Here is an 8,880-nt window from a genome sequence, read left to right on the forward strand (position 1 = left end):
AATCCTGTCTGATTATTGATACCAGGAAATAAATGTTTATAAACAACAAATTCACAGTTTAAATGTTCTTTGTTTTAAATATGTTTAGTATTTTTAATCAATATTTTATTAAATTAATGGAGATTTTGAGTTTTATCTATAAAAAACTTTAACAACCAACAAATTTCTGCAGAGAAACACAAGAGCAATTAAACTAATAATAGTTTCTGCTTGTTCTAATCTGAGCCAACAGAACCAAGAACCTTGAAATGTTGAAGTTTCTCCACATGTTGACGCGACCATCTGATGTTGTCAAGTTCTCTTCTAAACTGTGCAACTTCCCCACTTGTGCAACTTCCCCACTTGTGCAACTTCCCCACTTGAAAAGGGATGGATGACCCCATGCAGACTCTTAATGACAGGGATTTCACTCGAAGAACCAAACAGTTTTCCTTGCTTTTACTTCCATTTATTTCAGTGTATGGACATGTTCACCATTGATCCAGAGGATGCAGGTAAAAACCTTTAAACAAACCCAAAAAAATAATAATTACTAATCTGTATAAATTAATTTCACTTAGTTGCAAATTATTATATAAATAATACCAAGCAACCCATCACAAATTAAACATACAAAATAATAAAAGTACACAAGTAACTAAACTTATGTTAACTTTAAACTTAACTTTAAAGTGCATTTCAAGTTAATATTTACATTTCATACACATACATTTCTTAACATCTACTTCTCAACATTAATAATAAATATTTATCATAAATTTAGCTTTAAATTATTCTTGGAAGTTGATGGTAAATTAATTAACAGTTGAACTTGATACCCAAATCCACTTCGTCAATACAACAATCAACTTAATCATAAAAGTCCATCAATCAATGAACGGCAAGCGTCGCCGCTGCAATCCGCCACTTCAGTTCAGCTGTCACTAATGATCCGATCAGCCAAACTGGATTGTAGACAACTTTGCGGTCCAATCTCATAACAACACAGTTTATGTCTTACCGGCTGCCTCTCTGCTCATCTAAAAGATCATCCAGTTGCACACAGGTTGACTAGGATCTGTGATTCAAAAAAGTCCCAAACTCCTGCCCACTTTGTTTGGGTTTTAACTTTCGTCTTCTCTTTTTTCTTGTCCGTCCCTCTTTTAGGTCCGTGTGGGAACGCACGACTTTTTTTTTTTTTTTGCTTTTTGATTTGACTTCACATTAATAGTAAAATATACAATAACTATTGTTTTCTTTTTTATTTAAAAGGAAAATCTAAAGGAACTCAAAGTGTATACAGCTGTACAGCTGCAGCAATAATCCATACTGTCGGTCACTTGGAGGAAATTTAGAATCACAGAAAAGCTCCAAAAGGGACTCAAACTTAAAACTCTGAACTAAGAACTTCTGATTACATAATAGCAATTAACTATTTCTGCCATGGTAAATCATTACTGACAATTATAGCGAGTAATCCCTAACAATATGATCATACCGCATGTAATCATGTGTACATATGTATTATTGTTATTAAGAGTGAGCTAAGAAAATGTATGTCTGTATCAAACAAGTAGCCCTTCGTGTTACTCTGTACCCATGAAGTAGCTCCCAGTCTCAAAAAGGTTGGTGACCCCTGTTCAGGTTGAACCTGACAGCTGATGGTTTTCCAGCCTGTCGGCTCTGCAGCCTTAAGAAAACAAACTTCATGATAATAGAAAAAAGTTTCATCTTTCAGTCCAACAGACGCGTCTCCGTCACCAGTTTGAACATTTATTTATAACCCGAGAAGCAAACAGGGGAAACGTCTTCATTACTGCAGATTAGTAGAAAAATTAAGGTTAAAAAATAATAAGTATAACATCTACAAGTGAAACATTACTGTGTAAAAGTTTTAAAGCCGTCAGTTTGTTTAGTTTTCTTTCCCTCCAAAGATTCGATCTTGGTGTAAAAACATCTTTTGACTGTGATCACATTTACAGGGACATTATCTCCTCTGCATGTCCACTGGATTTATCAAGACGTAAATAAATGATCTGGACAGAAGAGAAAGACCCAGAAAGGAGGAAATACTTTTTATCATCCAGTAACTTCTGGACCAGTAACAAGCTTACTGCTAACGCAGCCTTCTGCCCTCTAGTGGACTCCATGTGTAACTACAACAATAATAAAGCTAGAGCTGATATGGGAATAGTACTTCCTTTAGATTCTTTCAAAGTAAAAGACAAGGAACGAAATTCTCCTGTGTGGCGATACTAGATGGAAATTCAGATTTTGTGGAAGTTTAATTCCAGTAAATTGCTCAACAACGCCACCCTGGGAATTTCACCCAGAGATTACCTCTTGTTTAAGGCACACAGGTTCAGTCATGCATGGATTAAAACATCTGAAACCATTTCAAAATGATAAAAAAAAAACGTTTATTAAATTCTTTTGAAAAATGTTTTTAAAACCAATTTCTTTTTTAAAAATTAAACTAAAGAAAATCAAAGAAAATAAAACTGCTGCAGCAGTTGAGGTTACCGGCCGGAGGGGGCGCCATCCACCAAACACAGCAAATCAAAAAAACCTTTAACACAAGACGCAGTGAGACAACCCAAACTCCAGAATCACAGCACACAGACGAGGAAGACACCGTCACCACACCAACACCGCCACCGGACCTCAGCCACTGCAAACAAAAAACAATTAACCAATATAATATTAGCCCTACTAAATAAACAAAAGGGCTGTGAACAAAAGTAGAAAGAAAAATAAAATAAAAATCAGACAATACAAGTTAAAACATTAAGACCAGGCGTGGCCCTGCCACAGCGGGAGATGAAACGGGCGCGCCGATGCCACACCCCAAACACCGCTCCACTTTGGGCGGATAACGCCGCCACAGTCCAACTTGAGAACAATTGTGCAGAAATCCACAATTGTGGCCGGTGCAGAACAAAGCCGAACAGATCCGGGAAACGAACGCAGACAGAGCAGCAATAGTTCAACTGTGGGGAACCTATAAAAAATTTATCACCATTTTAAATAAAACAAGAAACTGGAGCTTAGATGAATGTTAATTTCTTACCTGCTGATCCACAAAACATGCACACACACACTCGCAGACCGAGGAAGAAAAGGAACGCAGCGCAGTGGCGTTTTACCTACGATCACACTTCAGTTTAGATTTTCTGACCAAGATCAGCTAAAGTGCAGGGAGAGAGAACACCTACCACCAAAACATCAGCGCAACATTCACCAGCCAGCGATTTGTTGCTTTCTGCTGCCAGAGTCCACCAGACGCAAGCCACACAGTGGGAGAACAAAGACGACACATGCCTGAATGAACGCCGGAGCTCCCTTATATACACCACGCCCACTTCAAGAACCGGAACTTCTCACCTGGAAACTATTTGTAGGGAATTATGTATATTTCTATACCACTACATACATTTAGTTCGTAGATTTATTATTCTATCAGGAAATTAAATGTTGAAGTGAAACAGTTACTGTACCACAATAAGAGAAACTGCAAAAAAATATTTCAGAGGTGTAACACTGAAGTTACTGATGTTACACGTCTCAGCTCACAGTGGACAATTGTAACAAATGATGTTTTTTTTTTTTCTTTTTCTGATGCGTCTCTGCTTCCCCTTTGATCTTGGTGGAGACCCTGTAACGATGACCAGCGTCAGTGGAAAAAAAAAAGACGACCGCCGTCTTCTTCCCCAAACTCTGTCTGAAGAGCAAGGGGCGGGGCTTCTCACTTCCGGCCCCCCGGTGAAACGCTGGCCGAATTTTGGTTGCTTTTTTTCCCCCTTTCTTTTGATTTAACAGGGTATTTTGGTCAATGTAAGTGTAAAAAAAAAAAACAACAAATGACAATACTATTAATTTATGTGGTGGCTTATATTCTTAAGCAGATTTTCTGGACTATCAAGAAGTGATGATTAAATTCTCCCAGTTTAGTGTATCACACAGCGAAAGAGTAAACTGAAATATTTAGTAAGTAGAAAATGGATGTTAAAAACTGAATACTTTTTTGAATGTAGCTGAAATCAATTTAAACCACCAGCAGACACAGTACAGTACAGCGATTATATGTACTAAAAATAATGCCTCTTCTAATATGTTACATTTTTTGCATTATTTTTAAAACCAATAAATAAACTGACTAGGAGAAATATATTTAGCCAAACACACCCGGCCCCTAAAAGCAACACTTATTTCCCTACCTGACCTTCTCTGACTCAACACTTGCTGGTCTCTCCATCCTCATGCTCTGATCGTCTCTAGCAGCTGGAGGAATCAGTAAGACCTACAAGCCTGTCCTGCTTCATCTGCACTCTGCTGGTCATACTAGAATGGGGAAGTAGGAGAACACCAAATTAATTTAATATCATAACACAGCAAAAGGCATATTATCTAATTCAGAATAAAACTAAGTACACTTTAGTAGCTGCTAAATGGTGTAATTTTGTGAAGATTACTTACCATTCACATTGTTTGTCCCGTCACCGAAGCCCTGCAGTTCGGGACAGAGTTCTGAGATCTCAGGGAGTCATCCGCTTAGGTCAGCGCAAACCAATCGGAACGCGTCTTACATCGCTCGTCCTTAAGCCCCGCCCAGAATGTTCATGTGAGATTAGCAAGCAAATAAAGTTGTGTTTAATCAAGAAACGTTGAGTTCAACCAAAAAAACAGGAGTTTCAAAAAAAAACTTGGACTCAACCAAAAACTTGTGTATGGAAGCCCATTTCCGCCATGAAAGAAAAAAATAAGACCAACAGGAAGTCATAATTTTGACTTTCAAAGTCATAATTATGAGATTCAAAGTCATATGACTTTGAAAGTCGAAATTATGACTCTGAATCTGTGGAGTGGAAACTAAACCAAAATACTTGGTAAAATGTTGTTTTTACAGTGTAACATTTGATTTAGACCAGTGTTTCTCAACCCTGGTCCTCACCGCCCCCCTATCCTGCATGTTTTAGGTTTTTCCCTTCTGCTACACACCTGAATTGTATCTCTGGGTGATTAACAGGCTTCTGCAGTACTTGATGGTGATGCAATCATTTGAATCAGCTGTTCTGGAAAAGAGGCTAAAACATGCAGAGCAGGGGGGCGGTGAGGACCAAGGCTGAGAAACACTGCTTTAGACGTTTGATTTTGTCCTGACAGGAGGAACCACACAATAATATATAGCGATTCTTACAACAGTGACTTTTCATATTTTCTTCTATATGATCCTACAAAACTTTACTAGTTGAAACTAAACCAAAATATAAATATAACCAGCACACATGCAAAAGTTTTATAGTATTTCTGTAAAGATTTGTGGACCAGGCTTGAAATGGAAACACACCATCTTGTACATTAAATTGTGAGAATGTTATGTTATAGTTGTGTAACTTTATTTACCCTCATATTTCTGGGTAAAAAACAGTTTGTGTCAGACGTCTGTATTTGCTTCATCCACATTTACAAGAACGTAAGATTCCCAGTAAATAGAAAAATTCAAACAGATGTGATCAGCATGGGTCACATTCACAGCTGATCAGTGCAAACTCGTAAACATTTAGCAGATTTGATTCAAAGACAACTTGAATGAAAATATAATTATGAATTCTGCTTTTGGAGCCAGCAGTTTCGACTGTATATCATAATATTTAATTGTTGCTGAAAACACGATGGTGACAAAAAGTTGGACTCCAAATCCACTCACTGGTTATTTCAACATCTTTGGAAAGTTTTCAATCAACAGGTTGATGCAAACTTGACATCTCAATTCAAATTGTGGGACATTTTAACACAAATGCAGAGAACCTTTATTTCTTGTAGTTTCTGGTCATTATGGTTTACAGAAAATGAAAACCCAAATATTCAGTCTCAGAAATGTTACAACATTACATTAGATTAATAAAAAAAAAAGAGAGATTCTAAACAGAAAACAAAGTATTTTAATTTCTATGCACTCCATAGTCGGTTACATGAATTACTGCATCAATGCGGCGTAGCATGGAGAAGATCGGACTTTGTGAAATTCAAAGTTCCCACAAGTCTGAACCGGAAGTGATGGGCGCCATGTTAGGCAAACACATACGTAAGGCATAGATGAACCATGGCTTCCAGACCAACAGAAAGTAAATATTTTAACACTCTTGACCAATAAGTGAGAGAAACAAAATGGCTGCTGTCAGGATCAACCTACATAAGACAGAGAGTCAATGTTTAAATGAATTTGTGAAACTCTTCAGGTGAATGACCAGGTTCATGTGACTGGTACATGTAGCAACACACACATAGGCTACATGTCTGTCTTAGCTAGCAGATAAAAGCTACACTAGTTAAGATAATCTTGCTAGTTCGTGTTGCAGTAAATATCACTAATATTTATCTTAGTATTATACAGAGGTGAGTACTCTATAATTGTCTAATAGTTGTAATGTACTTATATTGTTTGTAAGTTAGATAGGAATGAAGCGAGAGCTAGTTCTAAGCTTGTGGCTCCATAGCGACTGCCTACTAAGATGGCTGCCAGAAGTGTGACGTTACATGAGAGCTACGTATTAAAGCCCAGGTTTCCTTGACAACGGCCTTCAGGTCATCTGCACTGCTCCAGTTTATAATACTCCTATGGGGTTCAGGTCAGATCAATTCACCAATCGATCAATTAATTGAGAGGTTATTGAAGCAGCTTTTGGTATGCTGGGCAGTGTGGGCCTGCTGGAAAATTAAATCAGCATCTCCATAACGTTTTTCAGCAGACGGAGGCCTGAAGAGCTCTGGGATGTCCTGGTAGATGTCCGAGTTGACTTCAGAAAATCCAGTGGACCAGAACCAGTAGATGATCCGACACCCAGTTTGTCACCGACTGTAGAAACGTCACACTTGGCTTCAAAACTCTTGATGCGTCGACTCCAGGTGAAGCTTCTTAGGTGGATTAGTTGGTGGCACACCTTCTCTTTTTTAACCACACTTTTTTCTTCCACTCAACTTTCTATAATAAGATGGATGTCAGCACTTTGTGAACAACTAGCTTCTTTAGCAACAAACCTTTTCGACCACTACAAGAGAAAAGCCATCACTATCTACAATAACTCTTTGAAGAATCGGAATTAATACGAGTTACAGTAACATTTAATTTCCTTTTGGGATCAATAAAGTACTTTTGAATTTTATTTTACCTCCCTAACTGCAGAAGTTGCACGTATTACAAATCCATATAAGCCTTAAAATAAATTGATTGAGTCACCATAATTTATGTCCCAAGTCATCAAGAGCAGAATTAAAACACAATAAAGTTGGGATAAAATGGGATTTTCTACACTTTTTGCTGCATCAAAAACATTTTAAGACTTCAAAATTATTTTAAACCAAAGGTGCAAATTATTTTTTTCATTAGAAAGCAAATGCATAAACAAGTATGAAGTTCCAGAGAGCCACCACCAGAGGGCGCTCATTGCTAATTTATCAACAATAACTGCTGTTGCTACTTTTTGCTATTTTTCCCTCAAAAGTTCTTAAAAATACAAGGTTTAAAATGAAGTAGTGGTGAAAACTATGCAAAGAATCATGTTTTTTTAACAGTGAATGTTTAACTGTCACTATAATCCTAACATACAAAGAAGTGAAAACATTTTCCCATCTATAGGAGATGTAAATAAACAAATACCTGCTGTGTGAAGGATTTACGTCAACATCTCTGTCCAGATGAAGCTTTAAACATCGTACCGCCGCCACATCGGGGGCCACAGCTGCCGATTAGTCGCATCTTGTTTACACCAGGGGCCGAAGATTTGTGTGACCCATTTGCTAAAAAAGCCCAGGAGGCAGAGAAAAGCAAACTGCGAAAACATGAGTTTACAAAGGTTTTAAAAAGGAAAGAAGACAAAACGAATGTTTCAGGAAAAGCTGCGTATTGTTTAAAGACAGATTAATCAGTAGTATGATGATTGATGAGCTAAATTTAATTTAAAAGTATAAGAAATTAATTTGTCTATTTTTTAAATCTATAAGAAGCTAATATATTTAAAAAAGCTGAAAAACACAATATATCTATCATTTATTAGTTTTTTTGTTTTAAATATCTAAAACACTGCCTAACTGTTGGTTGATATTTAACTACTTTATCCACAGTTTTCACTTTGCATCGTTTTAGTAGTTATGAGGCAAAGTGAAGCTGATCACCAACTACAAGACGTTAAGGAAAATATTTTAGAAATAAACAAATTCCTCCTTTTAAATAAAATAAAAAATGAAAAATTTTATTGCTTAAAATGCGATAAAAACTTGAACTGTGCCACTTTTTTTTCTTTTTTTTTTTTACAGTTTTGGCTCAATTACAGATCAGAATTTTTTTTTTGAGTCATTTTACTCCAGTTAACGATTAATCAATTACTAAATTAGTTGACTGTTATTCCAATAATCTCCAAACATGGAGAAGCAGCATTCAGCTTCTACGCACCACAAATCTGGAACAAAGTTCCAGAAAACTGCAAAACTGCTGAAACACTGAGTTCCTTTAACTGTTCATAGCTGCCTTTGATTGACAATAAATGGAATATTGATCAACATATTTGATGTTTATTGTGGATTTTAATGATCTTATTTGACAAAATGTGATGTTTGTTATTGTTTTTCACAATGGCTGACTGTTTGATGTTTTTATTTTTATGTTTTCATGATGTAAAGCACTTTGAACTGCCTTGTTGCTGAGAAATGCGCTACGAATAAACTTAATCAGACGAATTGTTTCAGATCCAGTGTCTATGGATCCTGAGAGGCAAACTCAAGTTATGAGTTTACATCCAGCCTAGGAAACTTATAAATGTCTAAACTTTCATCAAATTAAAACAATAAGTTTTTGACTTTAAGCTCAAGCAAACTTGGGTTATGCGGCAAAACAATAATTGAAAG

General features: G+C 36.6%; 2 long non-coding RNA genes across 2 annotated transcripts; both read right to left on the minus strand.

Moving 5' to 3' along the window:
* Positions 1-426: 426 nt before the first annotated feature.
* Positions 427-2,219, minus strand: LOC106913029 (uncharacterized). Its single transcript, XR_001417096.2, has 2 exons — positions 1,001-2,219; positions 427-502 (listed from the first exon to the last, which is right to left on the minus strand). It is a non-coding gene; the product is annotated as an uncharacterized LOC106913029 (long non-coding RNA).
* Positions 2,220-3,780: 1,561 nt separating this feature from the next.
* Positions 3,781-4,960, minus strand: LOC148160724 (uncharacterized). The gene is made up of 2 exons (XR_015765426.1): positions 4,456-4,960; positions 3,781-4,320 (listed from the first exon to the last, which is right to left on the minus strand). It is a non-coding gene; the product is annotated as an uncharacterized LOC148160724 (long non-coding RNA).
* Positions 4,961-8,880: the final 3,920 nt, after the last annotated feature.

This window comes from Poecilia mexicana, unplaced genomic scaffold (genome assembly GCF_051168715.1).
Source record: "Poecilia mexicana isolate PSO_F unplaced genomic scaffold, ASM5116871v1 scaffold_2, whole genome shotgun sequence".
NCBI lineage: Eukaryota > Metazoa > Chordata > Actinopteri > Cyprinodontiformes > Poeciliidae > Poecilia > Poecilia mexicana.